The 26,943-nt window shown below is 39.5% G+C and overlaps 1 protein-coding gene across 7 annotated transcripts in view; it reads right to left on the bottom strand.

The window, feature by feature from the left end:
- Nucleotides 1-26,943, bottom strand: part of CDH18 (cadherin 18) — a 337,108-nt gene that overhangs the window by 252,664 nt on the left and 57,501 nt on the right. For 5 of the 7 annotated variants that reach the window (XM_056333161.1, XM_056333167.1, XM_056333164.1 and 2 more), the window contains exon 2: nucleotides 3,696-3,792. The gene's annotated coding sequence lies outside the window, so the exon portion shown is untranslated. Of the gene's footprint in view, nucleotides 1-3,695; nucleotides 3,793-18,399; nucleotides 18,538-26,943 lie in introns of those variants that run through there. The other 2 variants (XM_056333162.1, XM_056333165.1) reach the window with 1 other exon arrangement.

The following is a 26,943-nucleotide window of genomic DNA, read 5'->3' as shown; positions in this document are numbered from 1 at the left end:
AATTCCATTCCTTCTTCTTGCCCACTTTGACTAAGAAAAGACGAATGAGGAATTTGATATTTGTTAAGCATTCAAGGCTTCTACAGAAATGTAAAATGTTATTTTGATGTCCTGAATATTACTGCATGTTTTTGAGTGTTTTGCACATATGCAAGCATCCTCTTAATGACCACTGGAAGACTTTTTTTTTCCTCTGCTAATGTTTTCATGCAAGCTCTGAAACTAGTCTACGTGAAGTCTTTTACCTTTACAAACTCCAGCGTGCTAGAAATCCCTGCTTGTGGTAACATGCTCACTAGTGGTAACATGCTCAGCAAATCCAGTTCCTTTTTTTGGTTTTGCATTTTTAAATAAAAACAAAACCACAAAAACACAGTATCATTAAAAGTAACCTTACAAATTTACAAAACAATGCACTTGTAAAAGAAAAAATGCTTAACCTGTTCACAACAAGGCTAAATCTGAACTACAGCCAGTTGACTTGCTTTATGCTCTTGCTGTATCATTACTTGTATTTCTCAGAAAAAAAACTGTTCATTGTGGAGGAATGTTAGTTTTCACAGCCAAACTGTATTTTGGAGTGAGGCCTAACAGACCTAACTTCTTTCCCTTTCACTTATGCACTCTTGAAAATAACTTTTAACCTATCCAAAGACATTTTTGACATCTTGACATTTTCAGTCTTTGGCATTACTTTAAGCATTGTTTCATCTCTTTAGATGTTACCCTGTTAGACAAGGTTAGCCTACAATAGTAATCAGCCACTTCAGGTTCTGTGATAATAGAAAAGTAGAAAAAAATAATCTTTCTTCTAAAGATATAATAACAAAAGGATATCCTTGGCCAAAAAATCAAAGATTTTCACAAAAATATTTTTCCACAAGTTTTAGTTGCTAAAACACCAACAGCCCAAGAACCATCCATCTGAGAAGAAAATATGACCTTCTACTTTGCGTGCCTTTTATCTTCGTCATGCTTTCTGGGTACTTTTATAGATCTAAGAACTGAACCTTCCTGTATCATGTCAAATACATCACATATATTGTAAGGAAAGAAGCTACAACATTGGGTCTTAGATGCTCTTTCAGCCTTTGTGACTTACTGCCCGGTAGGTTACCCAATATCCATTCTCTGCAGGTTTATCTGGATGCCCAGCATTACAGAACAACTTGTCCCACCACTGGAACAGAATCAGTCACACTACATAAAGTTAAGAATCTGTTAAAGTAGAGATCGATGCTTACATCTTCTTCCCTCTATGATTTTCTATAAGGCTGTAACACTAGACAAGCATGGTCAGTAACTCTAAGATTTTCTGTCTTTAAGTTCTCTGTTAGGAAACTTGATCTGTATATTAAAAGGAAAGTTGATCTGTATATTAAACTTCCTGTGATTACACTGACTGCAAAATATTTGTGTTCTGAAAAACTGTTAACTAAGGTCAAAAATAAGAAGTGCTGTTGCTAAGGCACAAAACTGATCTGATCCAGGAAAGAAATCTACGATTTTATCAGCTCCAAACAGTTATCAAAATCTACTGAGAAAACAAATGAAAATGGAACAGTCTCTCGAAAGTGCACTCTGCAGGCCGTAAACATTTTTTTCCCTTAATAATTAGACTGGTACATCTAGCTACAAAAACACCTCTGTTTCATTGTTTAATGAGTCAGCTCTAGGCCCATTAGAACATGGGAACTATATATACAATCTTAGTATTCCCCTACAGTAAATATACCTTATATATATGTTGTATACAGTAATATGTATATACACTGTATACATACAATATACAGTAAATGCAAGCACTAAATAAATAACTGTAATTTAAAAGGGCTATTATATTAATGTTAAAAAAATAATACTGTGGTGAGACACAGACAGTGCAGCACCTGTGTCTTTACACATGTATATTTTTTTGTGGGTGCTTACCAGAAAGTAAGCCTTCATACGAGCACAGATAACCACAGACACACACAAACATATATCCATATAGATTTATACTCTTTTTTTTTTTAATCTTCCCATGTAATTCTGCATTTCTGAGAGGTATGCCAAAGAGCATTTAACCATATTGCCGCTACAACAGTACTGGAAACAACCATGATCAATGCCTCAAAACTTCCAGGGTAACATTTGGCTATAAGTTTTTAAAGGAAAGAAAAAATATATCTTTAGACTCAATGGACATTATGTCAGCTGCACTACCTGCAAGCCCAATCATGACTTTTGACAGCCATGACGGAGACCTTCAAGTACTAGGAAATACTTGAAGGAATTAAAAAAATATGCCAAAGAAAGATTTCTGCACATGTTCACAAGCTATTTCTGAGTTACATTCTATGCAATAGTTTTGACTTCACTATTGCTGCATCAGGCATTAATCAGCAAAATTTCTGGCTCATTATCTTCAGAGTTAATTTTAGTGAGTCCTGCACATTAAGCAGGGTTCGTTCCCCAATTCTCTAAGATGAAATTGAGCATTTAAAGTAAAATCTAATTACATACTGAGGCATCAATGCCTACTTGCTCACCAGATAAAAATATAGCGTTATGTGGTGGTAATCTTGCATTTGGGGCCAATCACAGCAGGACAAGAAGGAAAAAATAAAGTCTAGAAAAAAAAACATTTTTATTGTCAAACCTATGACCTATTTTGCTAGATTTCCACCATCTTTTCACACTTCTATAACTACACAGTTGTTACTAGATATCTTTTTGTCTGATAGTGAGTTAAGTAAAAAGTTATTTTCCATGACCTACCCCTGCTCCTCATTAACATCTATCCGCTAGCTTAACTGCATGCATAGCCTGTCCTGGCGCCAGCCAAAACTTTGAGTATCAGATTAAACTTTGGGTTTAAATGCAGGTTATTCAACAAGTTAAGGAGAGGCTACCAATGCAATTCTATGTCAGACAGCAGGATACAGCAACTTCGGGCGGGATTTGGTGAACAGCAGCTAAGGTAGGCTTGGAATGTAATGTTGCGCCAAGCTCAGTGGCACCCAAGAATGCATTTCAGACCATAACCTTAAAGTTTTGGAGGACAAGTGAGAGGAAGAAGTGGCAGAATACCACAGACACAACAGTAAACTCTATTAGAGATTGGCCATGGCTTTAAGAAAAATATCTGCCTTAGGAAACTAAAGAAGAGAACAGAACTCCTCAGATTTCTATGCTATCTAATGTTTATTGAATAACCCAAACCAATACAAATATAAAACTAGGAGAATTCTCACAGGAAGGTAGCAGCATTTGATAAAACTATATCCTTAAAAGGTAAGACTTATTCCAGGACTGGCCACATTCACACAAGGAAGCTGCTTATATGAGGCACCTGCTGAACCCAGCAGAATTTAAAATTTACTGTTCAACCGAGAGAAGGTGCTGTGAGTAGGGTCCCTTAAGGAGACAGTCCAGATACTTTTACTTGGGGCTTCCCGATTCTTCCCCTTCCTCAGTCATCTTATGGCCACAACAACCAGCCCCAGAGCTTATGAGTTGGGTACATGTAAAGCCTATCTCTAAGAGCTCAACTTGTTGCCAAGCCCCACAGAACCAGTGGTAAAAATCAGGCAGTAATTCAGCCCCTTCGGATACGTATCTAACCAAACTGATCATTAAATGCAAGTAAATGTTACCTGCTACACAAGCTAAAAATTGCTCTGCTGCAACGAGTAAGAAAAGAATGAATTCACCTTCTTCTTGAGCTCCAGACCAGTGCTCTAGCCAGAAGGCTGTGCTTCTCCTCGGCTTACTTCAAATAAAATTCATTCTCTGCTCATTTCACAACACCTAGAAATGAAAAAAAAAAAAAAAAAATCTTACTGAGATAGCACAGGAAATATTCTTTTAATTTAGTCTCTTTTCAGTAACTGGACTAGGATGTGTTTTAAGGCCTGGTTCTGGACAGGAGATCATAAATTTCAGAAGGAAATGTCAAAGGCACTTGCAAAGCAATGTTACTGCGATGCTAACTTGGCATCTTTAACCCTTCACATTATAAAAAAGACAGGTAATCTCTAGTAAACACTAGAATGATGACATGTTTTCTTTCACCACGGTCACATGTAATTAATTCAAACAGATGACACACTGCTTCCATGGAAAAGAAAGAAAGGTAGGAGTGAAGTAGCTACTCTCACAATTTCTGCCCGGATAGAACACACTCTAATTGGATTTCTATGCTGGGAAGAAAGAAACATCTAAATTACCCTTTTTCATTCAAAAAAGTAGAAAAAAATGAGCGGTTTCTAGGAGACCCTGCAACAGCAAAAATGATGCAGTATTCTTGCCACTTCTAAGAAATAAAAACATTTCATTATTTTGAAGTAGCTGGCCAGAGCTGGCAGTTGAACTCAATTATGATTCCATCAGGTGCCAGCTGATACATTCAGTAGTGTTTGAGAGAAGTCCATGCAAATCATAACAGAAAGTAATCTGACTAAGCTGATACGAAGCCATTCCTTGCCTAAGAATAGGTCTCACATTCCAGATAAAGAAAACTTACAACGTTAAAACTAAAGGATGAAATCAACTTAGCAAAATAATTCCAAAATAATTTTGTTTTAGAAACACACTCCCAAAGAACTCAGAGCCGACCAACATATAACATGGTATTATTCTTCCTGGAAAATCTCACAAATAATGAAAAAGATGTTATCTTGGTTAATGCAATGTCCACATTGTTTTCTGTCTCCATCTGCAACAGACCTTTTTTCTCCATGCTATTTAGTATATACTGGGGCGGTGGGGAAATAATACGGTTGTTTGAGATTTCTCTAAAGGTTGCACGATGCACTACACACGTTGCATTTACTTAGGATAGCAAATGCAGCTGCATTGGAAATCGGGAAAACCATAAACATCCACAGAAGTGAAGCAGTAGACTCAGTCCTGCAGGACAGTTGGTGCTCCCTTCTGCTTAATGCCAGGTAGAGCCCCACTCACTGAGAAAAGCACTACACACCAGTATTTTGTGCCAGGCCATGCTGTAAATCAACGTACTAAATTGTAGTGGCATGCCGCTCGAGGGGAAAAAGAATACTCTAAACTCAGACAAATCAGAAGAATGACTTCAAATTCTGCCCTACTAAATAAGAGGGCTATCTTACAAATTAGGGTAATAATTTAAGCACACAAAGAAGCTTTTTTTCATCATTAATTTCTAGAACACACTGTTGTCCATCTGAGTCATTTTCCTTCATGGGGCTTCAACTTCTTTCCTTCACATACTACCCCAGTGCCAAAGAAATCTTTGGTCCCTCTAGTAATCAGACTCTATTTTCTGTACCTTACCCCAAGATGACATAAACAATTGCTTCATCTTCACAGGTTCATCTTCTCCTTAGGCCTTAAAGACATCCAACTCTATAAATCAATTTGCTCTTGCCATTATGACAAGCAAGCCTGACTTAACCTTCCTGTGGCTCCAAGTCTTGAATTTTTCCATGCACTAATGCTCTTACCTCTCCACATACACTCTTAACTCTCCACAAAAATATGTTTCTGGAAGAAGGGAACATGGCTTCATAATCAGTGGAAGTAAAATGTATCCTCCAAAAGTGAGTCTATCTAATCCTCTAATCTAGTTTCTCCAGTTACTGAAGTCTGGAGAGAACATTCACATCCAAGGTGACTAAAAATAAGCACTTAATAGATGCAATACATTCCCATGTCAAGACTACTAAAGAAGTGTACTGCAAAAGACTTGGAATTGGATGTGATCCCTGTGAAATTGCCACATAGCTTCACAGCACATTTAACATTTATTTTTAAAGTGGGGGTTTTGTGGTTTTAATAGCAAACAGTAAACACTGCAAATAGCACTTCAGACTGGACAATAAAAACAAAAAAAATGTAGGTTGAAAGGAACTTTTGGAGATCATCTAGTCCAGACTCCTGAGGGCAGAGCTAACTTCCAGGTTAGGCTGAGTTCCTTTACGGCCTTGTCCAGACAAGTTTTAAAAACCTGCAGGGATGGAGGTCCCTCTCTAAGCAACCTGTACTGCTGCTTAACCTCACTGCCTGTGAAAAGCTGCCTCTTTATACCCAATGTGAGTTTCCTTCATTGCCACTTATGGCCACTGTCCCCTGCCCTTTTGCTGTGCGCCTCCCAACACAGCCTGGCTCTGGCTCCTTTACTGCTCCTACAACCAGCTCCCTGCCGTGCCTTCTCTCTTGACTCCTGGCAAAACAAATCCTCTAGCACCTCAGTTGCCGCCCACTCACCACTCTGCATTTTCCTGACCTCCTTCGTGTTTTGGAGCACTGTAACCTGGGCACAGCTATCCCACTGCAATGAAAGAGAAGAATTCCCTGCCCCAGCCTGCCAGCTGTACCTGGCCACCAGGAAGCCTCCCCTGCTGCAGGGGTGCATGCCTCACCCGTAATTTGGTGCCCACCAGATCCCCGTGTCCTTTCCAGCAGGACTGCTGGCAGCTGGGCCCTAGCGCTGCGCTGGGTAATGCCACACCAGGAGCATGACTTCTGCTGAGCTGCCTGTGTGAACAGCATCTGTACCAAGTTTTAAGACAGATTGTCCTGTCCTAAGAAACTTAAGCCTAAACTAGGTGAGACAAGTAGGTGAGACAGGATGAAAAACAGCTGTTCAAGAAAGGCAACCCATTAAAAAAGAGGCCAGTTATTCAAGCAAGGTTCTGAGGGAGCATAAAGACAAATGCAAATTCAGGAGCTTCTGTTCAAGCTGTGAGAGACAGATAATTGAGAGACTCAAACCCAGAAACAGGTGATAGGGATAAATAAAGCAATAGTATTAGAGGGTTACCTGGCCGCAAGGTGTAAGAATAGGAGGATGATTGAAAGCAAAATAAGATTATGTACAACCTTAGGCACACAGCTCACCTATTCATTCAGTTATTTATTTTTTCACTTCTCAGATTCCAATTAGGCAACATCAAAGATACCACAAGCCACTTTATGTATAAAAAGGTCTTCAAAAGGAAAAGTAGTACTGCAGTCTGTCAGAGCTCCCTGACAAAGACAAGTTCAATAATCCTCTACTGCACTTGAGCAATGAGGATTGAGAAGTATAACCTTAAAATATAAGTAATGGAAAGAAATAGGTATGTGCCTGAAAGGAAATCTCAAATTCATCATGCTAAGCTTTCAAAGACAAACTTTAAACAAAATGGAGGTAGCTGAAAATACCTATTCATTTTGCTTGTGAGAAAAAAGAATCTCTCATGCCTTTAGGCAGTGGAGAATTATGTGGTCTTTCAAACAGAAAAAGTGCAAACTGTAGAGGATCAGACTGAATAAACGTTAAGATGCCAGTCTTACAGGGCCTTTGGGAATCTACTCAATAACAATATTTTTGAGACGCCTCACACAGGAATGGTGTATTTGTTATAGTTATTTACACCTTGCAGAGAAACCTAATAAAAATGAAAGGATGTGTTTATGCACTAAGGAACAGAGACAAAGAAATATCTACATGAGAACACAACAGGTATAAACAAACCAGTCATTTTAAAGCAAGCTGAAAAGGAAAAAAGAAAGAAAAAAACACTCAATGAACAAACCAAAAAACTGATAACTGTCAACTGTAACATACTGTACAAAAGATTGATGTCTTCCACTTAGCATCTTTCAAGTGTTGAAAAATTAGTCTGGTTAGTAGGGCTCTTTCCCTCAATTTATGCAAAGAGTTGAAATGTAGAATTCATTTAGTCCTTATAGCAAGAAGAAACCTTATCATAAAAAAGGCAGAGGCAAGCAAGTGGATGTAAGAATAGTTTCCTAAGTCTGTAAAGGCAATTCCAACACTACTATTACAGCTGTTGCAGATGGGACAACAGTGGTATCCAATAACCAAAAAAAAAAAAAGAGATGTAGATGTCTGAATCAGGCTTCTTGAGTAAGCCCTGGTGTCAACCCTGCTGCAAAGACCTGCTTCCTGAATACAAGTTTTTTGTGCATTTTATTCACCATGAAATAATGATGGTACCTGTGGGGAAGCCCCTTGGTTGGTACAATGGGAAGGTTAATCCCAAAAGAAGCCATCTCCATTGCAAAAGTTCTTTCTGTGCTGTTGAGCAGGAGTGCAAATAAAATGCTGAGGCCCTTGGCTGAGGATCTCAACACATCTCAAGGTTGGGATCCAACTCAGTATGCAAATATATTTTGCCCTGGTGAGACAAAATTAAGCAGAAGATAGGTATAATTCTTGATATCTAGTATATTGCTCATAATATCCTAAAAAGGAATTATAAACACTAATTATTTGGTCTAAGCCTGTAATCCTCTTTAGGAGTAAGACATCTACTGCATAAATAGCTTCGGCAGGGGGTGAGAGTGGGGGGAACCACTACCACCCCCACCCCCCAAAAAAAAAACCCCAAAAATACAAGAAAGCCAAACAACTTCATAATGTAGCAACCTATAAAACTAACTACATCTTCTTGTGAAAAGAAAAAGATGAGGCATAAAAGAGCTGACTCTAATTGACACCTTTACTACAATAATCTGGAACAATACTTCAAGAGGAGCAAAAAAACAGGTTTAGTCATGCCCTTCTTTTATTGTATCATATCCAAAAAAAGGTTTCAATCTTTTTCTTAAATTACATACTTTTACTTCTTTATTGAATTCTTCACTTCATCTCTTTTATCCTTTCCTTTCTGCTTTTTTTAATCAATTGCTAAAATTACTCAGCAGAATTGCACATGAGGTATACGAGACTCCCTTTCATTGGCTTGAGATATATGGGAGACAGGAGTTTAAAAGGTCAGTCATTATGTGCAGTCCATAACCTAACATTTTCTGCAGACAAGATATGTTCACAGTTACAGCAGGAATGGGGCCAAACTGGATTCAAACTATCCATTTAAAGTTCTTTGTTTCTGCAACTAATCAAAGTCCATCTTTGTTCCAGATATAATGTTCTCTAGCGTCAGGTATATTGAAGACTCCATCAAAATGGAGCAAAGAACTCAGACCTTTAATGCAGCTACAGGTAAAATAAAGATAGAAGTGAAGATATAGAGTGGGCAGTAACAAAAAAGTAATGAAAAAGTATAAAATATCATGAAAAAGTTTAAAGACATGAGAAAAAATAGTGGGGTGCTGGGAAGACAAAACCTAAGCAAAAACAACAATTGCCCCATCCTCAGCAGCAATGAAGACTCACAGTTCCCCACCTGAGTGGAAACTGGTGTGCAGGGACTCAGCAGGAATCCACATTCCAGTTAGCTGGCATTATAATGTTCTGTCCAGCAGCAGGCTAACCTTACCTACCTACTGTTTGTAGCAGCCAATAAATAATTGCTCTGCACTCATAAATTCAGTAATTCCTTCTTGCAAGTCTCTGTGGATGGTAAAAGATGTTCAAATAAAAGTGACACAGTAGAGGAAGAGTACAGAAAATAAAAGTACGGTTTGATAAAAGATCCATCTATCAGTTTGAATGTACTAATACTGTGGGTTTTAAAATAAGAAAATGAAGGTGGCCTTCAGGTTTCACAAAGGATAAACAACTTTGCCACGTTGGAAAATCAGTTCATGTTTTTAAGTCTGAATGTTGATAGAACACTATTTTTCATACAGTCTGCCTCATTTTGAAGCTGCTTCTGTGGCAACATCAGGAGATGATAGAGAAGAGCAAAGTGTTTCCCTTTAGGGCTAACACTGTATGTGGACATTACAGGAATGTTGTTATCAAAAGCTTTGGTGTCACAGCAAGATCACCAGCAATCTACAAAGATTGACTACACAGACTGGCAGGCTGAAGACCTTGTAGACAAATCAATCTGTATGGCATTCAGTTTCTGGTTCTCCTTTTCCTGAATACAGTGATGCCAGAATGTCGATGACCTCAGAGGACAAAAGCCAATTCTATTATAAGTTCCTTTATTTAGTTTACAGATGCCATAAACTTAAATGTTAATTAATGTTTTTTTCTAAAAATATAAACCTGAATCTGAAAGCTGTAGGTTTGGAGCGGGTCGTATACCAAATCACATTAATTCACAAGCTTTTATTTTAATGAATACATTGAAGTCCTGAGCAATATTTACAAGCTGTCCTTTAATACAAAAGCCTTTTAATAAAACCACTCATCTTTCACCTGGTATGAAATATGAATGCTAAGTATAGAAGCATTCACGTTTGTGGATTTCTGCAAAGTTAAGGAAAGTAATACCCTATATCTAAAAGCAAAATTACAGCTACATGTTCAAATAAGTACATGCACACAAGTCCCAAAACGTGCAACACATCCATTTAAATGAGACACGTGCACAGGGACATTCTTGAGTTTTGCTCTGTAGGGGAGTCACAACACTCATTAAAATATAATAAGCTCCGCAATGAATAGAGCAAGTGCTCATTATAATGTAATGAGCAATAATTATCACACAACCGTCCTGTGGAGTAAACTCATTGCATTCCAAGAATGTTGTACCTTTTTTTTTTTCTTAAAAAAACCCTATAAATAGGAGCTTCTCCCGTCTGGGTTCAGAACTAGCAAACATACAGGCATGTTGTCATAACATAGTGTATTTGACCAAAACCACTCCCATAATGTAACAACACAAGCCAAACTGACTTCAGTAGCACAGTGGGCATTAATTGCTTTAGGAAATCAGGCCTCACCTGACCTTATGCAGTCTGAAACAACTCAAGTTCATTAGCCTTCAAGTCACAATGCAAGGCTACATAGTCAACAAAGCTCTCCCTCCTGGCTTTGCTTGAGAGGTATTTACAAACCTCTCGAATAGGTTTCTGTCTAGGAAGCTACTTTACAAAAGCATGTACAAAGGAACATCCCTCTGGTCATCTTTTCATCTGCCTCATGGCTAAAGAAAGGTTACTGAAATAAAGGTGTCCTATTTTTCTTTCCCCACATCCAGCCTGCTGTTCCCCCCATTTTCACCACATTAGATCTGGAACCTGCCAAGCCTTTATATAAAATGACACAGCTCTCTAATCTGGCAGAAAATTAATCCAAGAGAAAAAATAAAACCCCAAGCCCTACAAAAAAGCAGCAACCTGTTGGTTAAGTCATCTTGCGTAAATTCCCCATAAGCTCCTCTATGCTCTCAGAGGCTTCCGTCCGCAGTAACATATCTATCTACTGACTCCTCCTTACGAGGTCAAGAGGTCTCCAACGTTATGTTTTTCACTGAACAGTATAAAACACATTAGGTATCAGCATGATGCAGTTGTTTGAGATGGATCTGAGAAACAGAAAGGCCTCCTTTGGGACAAGACTCACGTAACAGGATCATTCCTAAAGCCTGTAAACCTAGAGCATCCAATTTACAGCACACAAGCCACATGCACTGCCACGCCAACACGTTTATGCCCCAGCAGCAAGATGGAGACCGATCCATGGCACTCTGCCGGCACTGGGGACCCACTCCTTACCTATAACCCACACACAGCCTGCATGCCCATAAAGCACCTGGTTACACCTGGGAAGAAGGTGCTGCTGCTTTAGCAGGTCACATCATCTGCTCCAGGAACAGTAACTACCTTCCCACCATGCTGCTCCCTGGGGTAACTCTGGGGCACCTACTGTGTTAATGCACTGTGAATTTTATGCCTAGGATAGCTGTCCTGAGAATATACAGAGTAACAAATCTAGTTTATTTAGGAAACACTAAACCTTGTATGAATCAATTGTACCGTGAATGCTTCGCAGTCTTTACCTGACACTGAAAGAAGTTCAACCAGCTAGAAATGATGAGCACCACTTGAAAACGTGTTTGCTTGCAGATTGTTTTACCACTTTCCAAAACCACTTAGAAGGGTTTCTAATACAAAGCTACCCTGGATTTCAAAACATTAGTTGTGCATTCATTGAAAATGAATGAGTATAAGAACAAGCATTGCATTTCCTCAGCAGTTTTCTAAAGAAGTCTTAGATGGTTCACAATTTAAAAAAAAACAACAACAAACAACAACAAAAAAAACCCACAAAAAACCCCTCATCAACACCAAAACAAAACCCAAGCAGAAATAAACCCAAACTTAACATGCAATGCTAAATGAACTGATTATTTTACACCTTCTGCCATGCAAATACAAAAATATCTAAGAACTCTCTAGGCTGAACAGGCAAGATAGTAACTGTGAGCTCAAATTCCCTAATATGAATGCAAGAATTCATGCTTCAATGAGTGGCAAATACATAACAAATTTTCTTGATCAGCAAAGTATGTGGAAATTTCATGTAATCAATGATGTGTAGCTTATTTTTTTCACGACTCCAATGAGAAGGCTTATTATTTATTAGAAAGAACAAAATGTAAAACATAAAGGAAACTGTGATTGAGGACTGTAATCCAGACATAAATTGTTTCCTTTTTAAGTATTGGAAGCTCCCATGAGCAGTTAATAGCTGCCATGCTACAGTGATGCTCATATGCCCTGGTTTTTTTTCACATCTCCTGAAAGCCAAGATTTTACACTTAGAAGAGTCAGCAGTTCCCAGGTGCTAATACAATGTACCAGTGTTAAAAATACCTCCTCACAGTCAAATTAAGTCTTTATTGAACAACCTAAAGAAGGTACCTCCATTTCAGCAGCAACTTTTTTCCTTCAAATATACACAAACATATGCATATGCACTCCAACACCCTCAAAATTAAGAGCAGCACTTTTCCTGTCCTGCCACCATAGCTAAACTATTAATTTTTTTACCAATTATAGGAAGGTTCTCTACTGAATGAGCACTTGTACTTTGCAAATAGTACAGGATTCACTGGGACAGGGTCTCCAACTTGGTTCTGAGTATCTCAAATGCTTGCCCTGCTGCTACAGAGATGGTGTCTATGTTGCTTATTTTTTTTTTAATCATGTATTCTATCAATTTGAGTACCAGCAGCAGCAGAACATGACAGAAAGTTTGACTGAATCCTAGCCAGAAATCCAAGCCTGAGAAAGTTCACCCCCTGCCCCAATTCAGTGTTAGCTTAAGCCTCATTCTAACAACTGGCAATACAGAAATTGTGTATACAAGGAAAAGACAAAACAAAAATATTTCCTCTGGGCAAGGCAGAATTATTGACAATGAAAGGCACTTTCATAGTCTCCTGGACCAAAATATTTTCATTCACAGCTCTCCCACCACACCCAATAAGAGTAAGATGTGAATTAAACAGAATTAAAATCCAAATGTGTAACTTTGGTATAAGAGTATATTAATCATTCAGTAAAGTGGTCTAATCATAGAATATTTATTATACAAAATGAAATGCTTAATATAATTACGAAAATGCACACTCCCATCCATGAAAATAAGCAGGCGTTGGCCAAAGAACAGGTCATAGTACTGCCACATGATGTGATCAGTAACTTTTACCTGCTTTTAACAGTACCAAGCATCTCTCTTTTTTAAAAAGCTGATTTCCATTTCTTTGTACCTTTCCAAAGAATGTGTGTGCATCAGTAACCATGTATGTGTCCGTAACTGTGGCTATAAGGGCTTAATGCCAATGAATTATGAATCGATACAGTGCATGATGGAGACACCGGAACAGGCTATCCAGAGAAGTTGTAGATGCCCCATCATTGGAAGTGTTCAAGGTCAGGCTGGACAGAGCTTTGAGCAACCTGATCTGGTAAAATATGTCTCTGCCCATGGCAGGGGGATTGGATTAAATGAATTTCAAAGGTCCCTTCCAAACCAATCCATTCCATGGTTTTATGACCCACCTGGAAACACCAAAACAGGGAGTCAGCCAAATACAGAGTTGGTGGTTTTCAACAGGAATACTGCCCAGGAAAAAGACATGATGGGCAGTGTTTAGCCCACCTACACTGAGGCAAGTACTTCAGTTCAGGCTGCCTATGTTATCAGCAGGGAGAAGCAGGTTCCTCCACAGAAGTTCAAAACAATTCAAGTGCAAGGCCCCACCACAGCCCATGAAAAACCTGAAGCTGGCTGATTGGCAATGCCCAGCCCACCGCCCCCAGCTGACAGGGGAACTGGATGAGGACACAGCAGTCCCCAGTTCCACCACCACCAGACTGTCCTAAGGAAAAATATGTCCATCCTACCACCCCACTCCTGCCATCTGCTGTCGAGACAATTGGACTGATCCCTCTTGTAAAGAACTTCCAGGGTTCAATGTTACAGACTATGCAATACTACACAGACCAAAAAATCTCACAGGCTGCCTCAGTCCTATGCTAAAAACGCAGCCAGTACCTGAGCTAGCTTGGTATTTTTATACATCATTTCAGAAACATGCTTTAAAAATTGTCCATGTAAGCACTGGATAAATGATACTGAAACCAAGGTGAGGTAGAGTGAGGATGGAAACGTATCTCTGTGGCCTAAATATATTCCTCCTTGCAAGAATGTTTGCTTAAAAGAAGCAAACAGTTTCATAAAGAGCAGGGAGTCAAGTTTGCAATTGTAAAATAATGCTCTATCTTTTCTATCACAACAAACCCAGCCTTAATGCTGCTCAGGTTTGAAGTAATTCCAGAAAAATACAAACGGCAATCGCCATCATGCAAAATCACAATTCTTACAGGCCTCAGGCATCTGTTAAATATATTCTCAGTATACAAGAACTGTAGATGTGCAAATGCCAACAAGTTGCTTATCACTTACAGAGCTACATGACTATATTGTTCTGGTTATGCTCAATGCATAAAGATACATTACTTAAAAAACAAAACAAAACAAAACAAAACACAAAAAAAACCAACCAACAACAACAACAAACCAACCCAAAGCAACAACTCCCTATCCCACCCCAAAAACCACCCCAACCCCCAAACAGGAGATTAGGTTTATGCAGCAGACCTGGGAGATCTAAGGGAGGGTAGTAACTGTAGCAAGTATAGTGTTACCTCACTCCTGTCAAATCGCCAACTGGCTTCATCTAAATTTCTATTGATTCTCCATCTATATATTAAGACCAGCCCCAAAAAATAATGGTACATTCTTTAAAGCACCTCACTATCAGCAGTTTGTCTGAGAAAGTTTGGTTTTGGAGGACAAAAATCTCATTCTGCCAGTCTTCCTTCTCACTTACGGGAGACATGAATTTTTTGGTTCCCAATTCAGGAGCTTCTTAAAAATTCTACTTCAATTCCTGGATTAATTTCCAAATTTCATGTAGCTTTTTTTTGGCTGGAAATGGAGAGCAAAATTGTGTTTATAATCAAAACTGATACACAAAGCAATGGAGACACTAACACTTCAGTATTATTAGGCTCTGCAATACTTCTTTAAAACAATATTGTGCAGTATTTGTTCTGTAATTACCTTGCAATGTTCATGTCATACATGAAGTTACAGAGTGCTTCAGGGACTTGTCTAAGATTGTCCATCAAGTAAGTGGTGAAATTAAAGCACTTCACCCTGATTTAGCACTGGACTATACTCTCTTTAAGCTAGAACACTGTTAACCAAGGAAAAAGAGTTTTCTACTATAAACAATGCTAGTGAGATTTACACACTGGATTTTATAAACCTTTGTAGGCAATTTGGGGATTTTCATATTATTTCCACTTAAGAGCTTCAAATATATACATCTCCTTCCTCTAGGAAAAGATGAACAGAATCTCTTCTATGAATAGAATCATTTTATATTGATTTTATTCACTATGAATTTCCTCCCCTTCCTGTCATTTCAGTTGCCAGCTTTATTTTGCATTGCCTACAAGCAAGCTGTGCCCCAGCCCCTCAGGATGGCTGATTAAGCTCAGGCCCCTTTGCAGGACAGGTCTGCCAGAGCTAACTAGCTGTTAATTGTTCAAGCAGGAGCTCATGTTCAACTGCATGGAATAGATGACTCACTAGTATTTGGCTGGTTTGATTCAATCTGATAACACTGATAATTTTCAGCAGTACTTGTGTTAGCAGAAATGTAGTTCTTAACCAGAGCAGGGTCTTCCAGATGTGGAACAGGATTTTTCATACCCTTGAAATTTCATTTATCAGCCTGAGATGCAGCCTGAAGTCTTTCATAAAACTATATTGAGAACTAATAACTCAATTACTCACATTTAAAATGTGTTTGTTTCTAGTTGCTGATAAATATCCAGTCCTTATTAAAACCAATGACTAAACTGAGTTCAGAGACATTTTTTTAATGATTTTTTTTTTTATAATCAATTTTAAATAAAGGTTATTCCCTGAAGGGTATTATGTAAATGTTACACACAACAGGAATGTCAGTCCTGGCATGTACACATGCACTCGCACGCACTTATTTTGGATGTTGAAGACATTTATCCCCTGTTGTTTTCTAACATTGCCTATGTCACTAGAACTATTACCATGAGCTAGCACAGCATGCACCAACAAAGTGGTTGAGTTAGTGTCTCTGCATTGCAGGACAAAAACAGTAGACAGCAACAATTTTAATGCAGGTAGTAAAGATGCTGCTCTCAAATTAATCTAGCCGGGCAATTAAACTGATCAAAGTATAAAACTTCAACTGGGATTCTGTCCTAATAGCGGGGCAGCACTCCTACCCTGGTGAAGCCTTATAGGAGCATCAGCACCTAGAAATGGAAGGAATTTAGGTTTGAATCTCATCTGTAAACGGTTCAGTCGGCAACACAGTGCCCCCTAAGCCAGGCTTGTGCGCCCGATCTGCTCCCATTTAAAGGAAAGTGCTGCCTGACACACTATTGCTCCTGTCATTCTCTGGAAGGAGCAGGGAACAGGAGATGGTTCGTTGGGTTTAGTTTGTTTGTTCAGGTAGAAACGAAACAAAGTTATCTATTGCAGTCCTTAAGTAGGATGATTAGTATTTTGAACTAACTACAGAAGAAAACTATAGGTACACTTTATTCTTTCTTTTAAAAAAACCAACAAAAAAACACCACAAAACAAAAAAAAAAAAACCAGCAAGACTGCAACACCTTAATTTGAATTAGGTAACTATAACATACCATGTCTTCTTCAGAAAAGTCTGAAATGAAATATTCTGTTAAAGGCAGTGGTGTAGGTCAGGGAAACCTTGGGGTTAGTTCTCTAAATCAGTCCTCTTACCTTTACAGTTAGGCAAAATGCCAAACAGGCCAAACTTTTAAATGAATTTAATATTTCCCCCTGAAGACAAACATCTACTCTCATCCAGCAGGAGGACAATTCTTGCAGAACGGAGGCTTCAGTGTTTTGACACAACTGTATATGATGGACTGCAGCACAGAAATAAAGCTTTGGAAATGTAGGAGCTATGCTTAGTGTCTTGGAATGAAAAATAAAATCTGTACCTTGAACAGAGGCAGTGATTTTACCGCCTATGCCGAAAGAAGTTGTAATTTCACCTGTGTTTTCCATCATATTTCTTTTGATCATGAAAAACTAATGAAGCATTGATGCTCATGAAATCGAATTTATCCCATACCCTAATCTGAAAGATGAACTACATTAACATATAAGAAATATTCACACTGCTTCACAGAGACTCACTCAGAGAAATACATGCAGCGATGTATGTTTGCCACGTTTCATTGGCTTCCTTACCCTGTCCTCCTTGTATCTTGTCAGTCCTGTACACAAATCAGACTCTCCCTTTCACAAGCACACACACATACACACACACACACAGAGCTTCAGGACTACCCTGTTTTCAAAGAGGCACGTTAGTGAAGTCATGCTGAGGAACTCCTTGCTTGCAAAAACACTCAGTTCCAGACCACTGGCAGTGCAATTGGTGAAAATGCGGTCTGAACTAAAGGCACATAGTAGATTTTGTCCATTAAGAAGGATACCATGGGGGTAGGTGAGGAGGAAATGAAGACAGGATGCATTTCTAGCTGTGCATTATTTACAGTGCCCTTCACCCAAAGTAAAGTTGGGTCGCTGCTTAAGCTGTAACAAGCAGCTAAAGGTAAATCTGCAAGGAGTCTTTTTTTTTCCTGGGATTTCAATCCTCAGTTATTCACATAATATTACAGACATGAGGGGGGAAAAACCCACAAAACTAAAATTGCTGTTCAAATATCAAGCTTAACATGCTTCACATGCAGTTTCACATGACATGCTTTTTCGTATAGAAAGGCTCACATACGTGAGTGAGTTGAGCTAAAGAATCTGCCTGCCATCACCATTAAAATGCATCTGCACAGTACTCCCGTAAGTTAAGCAGCAGAACTGTAGGTATTAGGAACACAGTCACACGCAAACACATACACAGAGCACTGCTACCTTCCTATGCCTGTATTTTGCAGGTCCCTTTGTAACTGCCTCAGAAAAGCAAACACGATTGATTCTACACCACCGCAAGGCTAAGGCTTACAGATCAGCGGTAACTTTAAGACAGACAAATTACAGGTTGTGGACCCACTGAGGCAGCGTTACGGCACACAACAATCCGCACTGCTTAGCAGGCTGTGTTAGCAGCACCACTGTCCAGAAACATCCATGTCGCTACATATTAAAGTGTCATTTTATTCAAGCCTTACCTTGGCTGACTTGCCCTAACTGGTGACAAGGCACTTTAATTTATAAGAAGCAAACGGGCACTTTTCGCAGGCTGGCGGCACAGCTGCGCGCTGTCCTCCGAGCGGCGCCCGGCCCCGGCTCCGCGTCCCCCGGCGCCGCCGCTCCTGCAGCGCCGGCACCGGGCGAGTGGCTGCGCCGCCCCCCGCCCCCGCGCCGCTCGCCGCCCGCCCCCGGCCTGCCCCCTCCCCGCCTTGTTTTCCCCTTCGCCAGCACTTCGGGGCCGCACGCCGCCTCCTGCGCAATGGCAGAGCCCGGGCAGCCCCGCCGCGCGGCAGGAAGCGCGATCCATCCGCCCCCACGCCCCCGCCCCCCCCCCACATACCGATGGAAAAGGTGCGTACGGGCACGGGCACGTCTTTGTCCGGCCGCTGCGCGGCTGCGAACCCCACCTTCCCCCCCCACCACCACCGCCACCCCACCACCACCCCGCTTTCGTGCCAGGGCTGCTGAAGAAGGACGGCTCCGGCTTGGCGGCAGCAAGTCCCTAAACTGGGAGCCGGGAAGGGAGGCTGGGGGCCGGGGCTGGGCTGTCGGCTGGCGTGGGAGCGCGGGGAAGGCGCTGCTGTGGCAGGCTGGCGATAAACGCTCCCATTTCTGTGCAAAGTCGTCACAGCCTCGTAAACATTCAGCTGCCGGCTCGTTCATCCGCATGGTCCGACGGTGGCTGCAAGATTCAGATTGAGTGATGCCCTTTAATGCCTCCTGCCAGTCCCGCTGGGGCACAGGAGGCTTGGCACTGGCCACCTGTGCCCTTCCAGATCAGCCCCAGTCCTTTAAAGATTTTCTGCCCTTTAACACTCCTTCCTACATTCATACTAGTACACCATAGACTGTAAGTTGGTGGATAATTTGTGTCCTTTCAGGCTGATCTGGATCGAGGCAGGCCGGCTGATGCAAAAGTCATTCAGAAATCTGGACCTCGTATGACATCTCTACTCCAAATACACATTATTTGGAATTATGGCATTCTTCTGATTCAGGGTTTCAGTACATGGAGCAAACTTGTCAGACTGCTTATCCAGCCTACTAAAGCAGTGTATTACAAATGCCATTAACATGTAAGTGAAAGCCCTGGCACATACCCTGCTGGCGCAGAGGAACCTTGCTGCTAGCCAGCAGGACGTGTGCCCTAGGGTGAGCCATGAAAGCAGAGCATACCTGAGTCCCAAAGCCACAGCACCAAACTGCAGGACAGGAGAAAGCTACTGGTTACCGGTGTCAAGGGACAGCAGCGGCATCCAAAGTATAAATGATAAGTACCCCATGTATAAAATTATCCAGATTGGAAAAGTAGAGGTGAAAAGAGTAAATCTACAATGTCACATAACCAGATGGGAAGCTGTTACACCAGATTAGATGGAAGGAACAGCACTGTGTACTGAGGTCGCTTAAATCTAAGTTGGGATAAAATCCAGTGCTTGATTTTGAGAACTTTTCAAACAAAATCACTCTGACCTGCCCCAGGATATACATTAAAAATGATTTTGCAAGCAGGATAGGGAACCAAAAGCAAGCAGCAGCTAGTTGTTTGAATTTGGGAGATGTAAAAGCTCTTGGAGGGAATGAAATAGAAGCTGTTTCAATTTGCTATTTATATGTCCTCTGGCTTGCAACTGTAGTACATATGAATCAATGCTTTAATACACAGTCTTCAGAATGTTCTCTCTCATGCAGCTTCTGCTGGGTTTCGCATAGCTCCAGATTCAGATCTCATGATCAGAGGGATGGGCTGCTTTTGCCCAGATGCTTTCACTGTTTTACTGGACTATGGGAGACGCAAAGTTCAAATCTCCTTGTCAGGGAGGTAGTTACATTAGTAATGTGGAGGGAAAAAAGGAATGAAAAGACACCCTTTCCTTTTCATTTGCTGAAGGTCCACAAAATTTCACATGAAAAAGAACTCACGCCAAGCCACGCTCCAAAGATGCCCCCTGCACTGCTTAAAGTGAAAGAGATGAGACACAGGGTTACCATTCAGCCTACCAACCATTGGATGAAATGCTGCTTTAGGTGTAACAACCCAAGGATTCAGCTGAAAACAAAACATTTTATTTTAAGGTCCTTTTCCTGCAGTTTTCAGTGAATAAGGCAGAATTATGAATATTCACCAGATACTTTGAGCATAAGTCATCAACTCATTTCTTTCTGCACTAAGAAGTATGACAAGCAGAGTGAAGACTTGATGCACCAGAAAAGCATTTAAAAGGTGAAAATCTACAGAGTTCTTCCTTCTTTTATATATATATAATATATATATAATAAATATAATAAATACATGCATATACATTCATATCTACATATTTCAGAGACTTCTCTCAAGCAGGAGCAAAGAGTATAACCGTAAAGAGATTATAACCAGTATTGCAGGCTAATTTGGTATTAAATGGTCAAAGATTTTCTCAACAGTTCAAAATTATGCCATTTCAAGGAAGAAGCTGACAGCAAAAAAATTAACCTCAATGAACTCTTGACATTTCTTTTAAGCCTACACTTTAAGACTAAATACTGAGATTTGGTGTTATTGATGTTAGGTCTATCCTTTCATCAGTTTGAATCTTAAAAGAATCTTAATTTGTCATGGGGAAAAAAAAGCCTCATGAAAATAACCTCAAAATGAAATTATTGTCTGGGACTGCTGCAGTATTGCCAAAGGAATTTCAGGGAAATTTAGGTATAACCCTGGAAGTCATTGTGTTCATAGGATTTACCTCGGGAGTCCAGACTTATACAATTCTAGCAGCATATCAAAACACAGAACTTTGTCGATTGCATTCAGAAAGTTCCCTTCCTAGACTTGAAAGCTTGTGACAGTGATTACAGGGGATAGAAAAAGGAAGGGGCTTTTTTGTACCTTCTAGCTTGTGGACTAATTGTATATTTAAAAGCAATACTGAAAAGGGGGTAGACTAAGTATAAGGAACATATATAGCTGTACCAAAAAGTAATCAAGTTTCTACATATTAAAAAAAAAAGTTTTTATGCTGCTGTTGGAATTCTCTTTGTTAGTTAACAGCTCCAGTTAATCATTTATAGGGTATGTCTGCAAAATCAGTCTCTTTTTGTTGGTGCTTAATATGCTAAACATGTATTGATCATCTTGCAGGTAACTGCTAGAGAACTGATCATTCACCTAACATTCAACCAGTTATAAACAGACTATGTAGTTCATTAATACATAAAGTAATGAAAAATCCAGGTAATTTTTAGATTGCAAATTTCCTGTACCCTAGATACATTAGGAATGGTTAAGACTGTATTGGATAAGAATTTTGCCAAGTTCATCCAACTCTTCCTTGTTCTTAGGCCCGTGCACTCCAATAGCTGGAGTCAAAAGAAAATGAGCACATCCCTGCCAAGAACCTCTGCTCACACACTGAGGCCAATTGTACCAGGATTTTTCACATTCTTGTTCAAAAGCACCAGGGAATATCCCAGTTACACCCACCCCCAGCAGCAGCTTTCCAGTCTTATAAACAAATTATAAACACCTTTTCTTTTTCCTAGAGTGAAAAGGGAAATCAAAAGTATTCTATCATTGTATGCCTCCAGTTTCACAATGCTTGAAGAGGAATACCACCACCTCTGAAAACAAATGCCAGTTAACACTAACTGTGTAACTGCTGGTGTTTTATCTCTTTCCCATCCCCCCCTAGTTTAAATCATTACTGTTCTCAGCTGCAGTACATAAAATCTAGTCCCAGCAATATTCCTGAGAATAATGACTCTCTCTCAAATCACTATTTCTCTTCTTATTTGATAAACATTTTTATTCAGTTATTAATAAATATTTACAACTACTAATATATGCAGAAATTAATTTTATTTAAAGTTTATGTGATCTACTAATGACAATTTTTTAGAAACTATCATCTACAAATATTTCAATAAGTGCAATTAACAATTAGTCATCAAAAGTTTAAAAATAATGTGTCAAGTAGGATATAAAAATAATGTATGCCGTTTGATGATGCATCACAATTGGACATAATTGACTCACCATATCACTGCTATTTCTATGTAGAAGAGGACCTAAAAGTAATAAACCATAAAAATGCAAAAAATATTTTTGAAACAAAATGGATTCAAAATATTGTTCCTTTTCTATCTTTAGATTTCTAATAGAAAATAATATCAAAATTGATCACAGCAGTCAAAGTTTTCATTTTTATCCAGACAACATTTTCTGATACAAAAAGGTGGGACAGAAATTTTTAACTCTGTCTAGTGAACTCCCAGTTAAGCCATCTTCATATTCCTGATGAAGACTCTTTGGAGGGTTCTCAGATCAAATATGCCTGCTGTATATTGGGTTTTGGTTTGTTATGTTTGGTTGGGGTTTTTTGTTGTGTTTTGGTTTTGTTTTTTTTTAAAAACAAAAAACCAAACTTGGTAATATTCACAATATTCAGAGGGAATAAGATTAAGACAATTCATTTTGATTATGGTCTCTTGGAATATTCTTTAAGCCATGTATTTCCTCTAAAAAATCTAAATAGTCAATTTGAAAAAATAGATTTTTAATATAGGTTAGCAAACTCTACACAGTACTAATCACAGAGGGAATGGGAATGCTGCTGATACTGCCTTGGCTCCTTGTGCACTAAGCATCACTAGAGTATTTTCTAATAAAACAACAACAGCTGTTCCTAGATATAGGATGCCAATAACAGTTGCCAGTCACAGAAAACTTGTGATAATATAGTCATTTGCCTTTAGTATTGCATGAAATGACAGGTAAAACATACTGACAGAACTTGGAGAAAACAATACAATACCTGGCATTTTGTGACCTGTTAGAATATAACTCACAGCTAATCAGTCTGTCTCTGAATGCAGGAAAGCACAGACAACATATAAAGGGCAACAAAAGAATAGCGTGGTGCTTCAATCTCTCAGTCTCTGCATCACAACACCCAAGGAAAGACAAGAAAGACAACTCAGCTAAAGGCAATGAAGTGATTGACTCGGGTATCAGTAGCTCTTTCTACCCATTCTGTGGAATTTCACACTAGCATATATAATAGACACCATTCAATCAACGAACTTGCTTAATTGGGATGTTTCCTAGGGAACCAATATAACCCTGTAACTGTATATAATGCAGTGACCACTGTAAAACGGGATGCGTCCTGGTAACTATATAAGGTTTACATGCAATAGGCAGCATTTTTGTAAGTTTAAACCTGGTAAGAAAACTACTTTGATGTTTCTAAAACTAATATAGGCCAAAATATTTTTTTTTTCAATCACAGGCTGATATTAAATCCTCACAGGTCAGGGTTCTCTCTGGATTTTTGCAAATGGTTATTTAGATACTCTGTTTCATATAAGGTATTAGCTGATTAAAAGATGTCTGATTTCAAATTATGAACATTATATTTGGCAGAACTTGATGGCTCTTACAGCTGGTAATGAGATGCAGCCTTCTTCCCTGCTGTAGCAGGAGCTTTAATAAATTTTTGCTTAGAGGTAGGTAAATACTAACAGGCAAAGGCTCCTGGGACATTCTAAAGACAGATTTTCATAATATCATCCTAAAGGACATTGTTTCTGGGGCATGTTATGTATTTTTATCTTTACCAAGATGAAGAAATTGCTTCTCTTAGACTCAGTATTCATTAGGCTAACAGCAGATCAAAAAAAAAGAGAACTCTAAAGCGTTAGAAGATAGGATGAGGCTTCTATTAAAGTGAAAATATCCTTTCCACTGAAACCAGAATACTGAAGCATGCTGAAGCTACGCTAAGGCAAAACTGGGTAACTGCTGATGTAGAGTTTTCATTGGAACTTAGGAGTCCTCCATGTCTCCCATGTACTACATCTGCATGTCATACTGGCTGTTCTTTTTTACCATTTTTTGCCAATATGAGGATGTGTCCAGATATTGTTTTGCTCCTTGCAAAAACGTACAGGATCAATGACATGTTTAAATATAACAATAGGTGCTCATTGCTTCATGCCCTGTCACTGGACACCACTGAGAAGAATCTGGCTTGTCTTCTTTACTCCCACCCCTTCATCAAGTATTTATACATGTTGGTAAGATCATACCAGAGCCTTCTCTTCTCCAGACCAAACAGTGCCAGCTCTCTGCTTCGCCTGGTATGATGGCCCTTCGCTGGACTTGCTCCAGTACATGCACCTGTCTTGTACTTGGGAGCTGGGAACTGGACTAAGCCCTTTGGATGAGTCTCACCAGAGCTCAGGATGGATCGAGTCATCAATGGATGGCCTCCCTTGAACTGCTGGTAACACTCTCCCTAATGCAGCCCTGGATACTGTTGGCCTTTTTTGCGGCAATTTGTACTGTATTTGTAGTAGTTATATTTTGTAATTGTATTGAGCACTAACATAGGACCAGAGTTGAATTTTAAAAAAATACTGAACTATTTAGCAGAACTCTTAGTTACTGAATCACCTACTTCTTGTGAGACAACGGTATTTAGTACAGGGTTGTAGAGTCATTTACTGTCTAATACCGGTGCTTCTATTACCTGGATTAACCTAGTTTCTGATTAAAGAAAGAAAAAGCATAAATCTGAGGAGATTTCTGAAAGAGGAAGAAACTGAAGGGAAGTGAAACAAAAGATAAACTTCTTGGTCACTTCCAAATTCTGACAGCTTACACTGACAGCATTTTCATTTGGAAGTGTCAAATGAGAAAACAAGGTTATAGAGTAGTCCACAGGGGCAGCCTTAATGCACCGGGGTCCTGCCCCACTAAAGGCCACCGTGTAGGCACAGCATCCTTCCTAGTCTGCAGTGCCAGGCCTGTGCCAGGCCTGGTGCTAGTATGTCCCCGTCCGGTGTGCTTAGCACCACTGGGAATTCAGAAGATTTTACTGAAGGTTTTAAAATTTCAGTGAAGATAAATCTCTGATATAACCCAGGTACACCCCACCCCCAGCCACCCCCCAAGTCAATGACACAACTGAAGAAGTAGAAATAACAGTCTTGAAACAAACTGATTCTTATTCTCCTTGTTTCTACTAGAAGAAACATTCCAGTTCCACCAGCCAAGTACATGCTCCCGTTTAGGAAATGTCATGACAGCCATTTATTTAGATTTTTTTAAAAACAACACCTACCGGAATGCCTCTCATGATGTGCTTTTTTCCTGCTGTTTGCTTATTACTGCTCACTAGAATTCTTTAAAATTAATAAAAATGAAGAAAATCACTAGTATGATCCGTTCCATAGGCCAAACAAGCAACAAGAAATAACCTTATGCTAGATAGTGACAAACAATGAAGCAGAGACATATGTTTGTTCTGTTCCCCAAGCATAAACAGAACACAGAGTTTCCCTGACTAATAAATTTACTCTCATTTTAATTAAAATGGAACATTTAGTTACATTTCCTCTGTTCTGTCAAAGAATTAAATAGATAAATAGGTAGCAGGGGAAAAAAATGACAACATTTTCTTTAGTGCCTCTATTGTACACATAATCGATGACTACCCATCTGTTTACTGAAGGTGTAGGAAAGACACATCATATAAAGTCTTATTCCCATAAAAAGGCTTGCTAAAGTACTTTGCTTTTGATCCCATATCTTCCAAAATGAAAGCGGTTTTTCACAAGTAGAATCTGTCAGTTCTCTTTTGGTGTAACGTTATATAAACCATTGTCACTATTCTACTCTCTGATTCTTTCTACCATTAAATCAAAAGTACTGAAGAGTGGCTACCTCCGCAGAAATGATCACAGTGGCAACTGCACAGATTCGAACCGAGAGGGAACAATTAAGGAACAGTCATGTGCAAGATGAGTTTAAGGACTTCACTCACTTTCTCTGGTAGTAAGCCTAATGAATGAGGTTTGATTAATGCATGTGGTCCAGGAAGGTACTAGTTCTGCTCTAAGGAATTCAGGAAATGGATTGTCAGCCACTTCCCTTGGTAGTTTATTCCAGTGGTTAATGGCTTCTGTATTTGGTCATCTTAATTTACTGGCTTTCAGTAGTTTTTAAGAAAACTTGTTCAATCTACTGATAAAATGTGCCATCCTTCTGGTCTCTATTTCTTTCAGACTTGTTAGAGATATATAGGTAAACTGGAAAAATACAAAATGGGGCAGGATGCATCCATCAGCGTTGAGTGGAGTGACTGCCGTCACTGGGGAGATACTCCTTGCTATGGAATCATAGAATTGTTTGGGTTGGAAGGAACCTTAAAGATCGTCTAGTTCCAATACCTCTGTAATGGGCAGTGATACCTTACACTAGACCAAGACCCCATCCAACCTGACCTTCAACACTTCCAGGGATGGGGCATCCACAACTTCTCTGGGCAATCTCGTCCAACACCTCACAACCCTCACGGTGAAGAATTTCTTCCTTGTATCTAACCTAAATCTACCCTCTTTCAGTTTAAAGCCATTACCCCTTGTCCTGTCATTGCAGGCCCTTGTAAAAAATCCATATCCAGCTTTCTTATAAGCCCCCCTGAGGTACTGGAAGGCTGCTATAAGGTCTCCCCACAGCCTTTTCTTCTCCAGCTGAA

The sequence above is a fragment of the Falco biarmicus genome, chromosome 3 (genome assembly GCF_023638135.1).
Source record: "Falco biarmicus isolate bFalBia1 chromosome 3, bFalBia1.pri, whole genome shotgun sequence".
In the NCBI taxonomy this organism is placed as follows: domain Eukaryota; kingdom Metazoa; phylum Chordata; class Aves; order Falconiformes; family Falconidae; genus Falco; species Falco biarmicus.
This window is presented reverse-complemented; position numbering and strand designations above follow the sequence as displayed.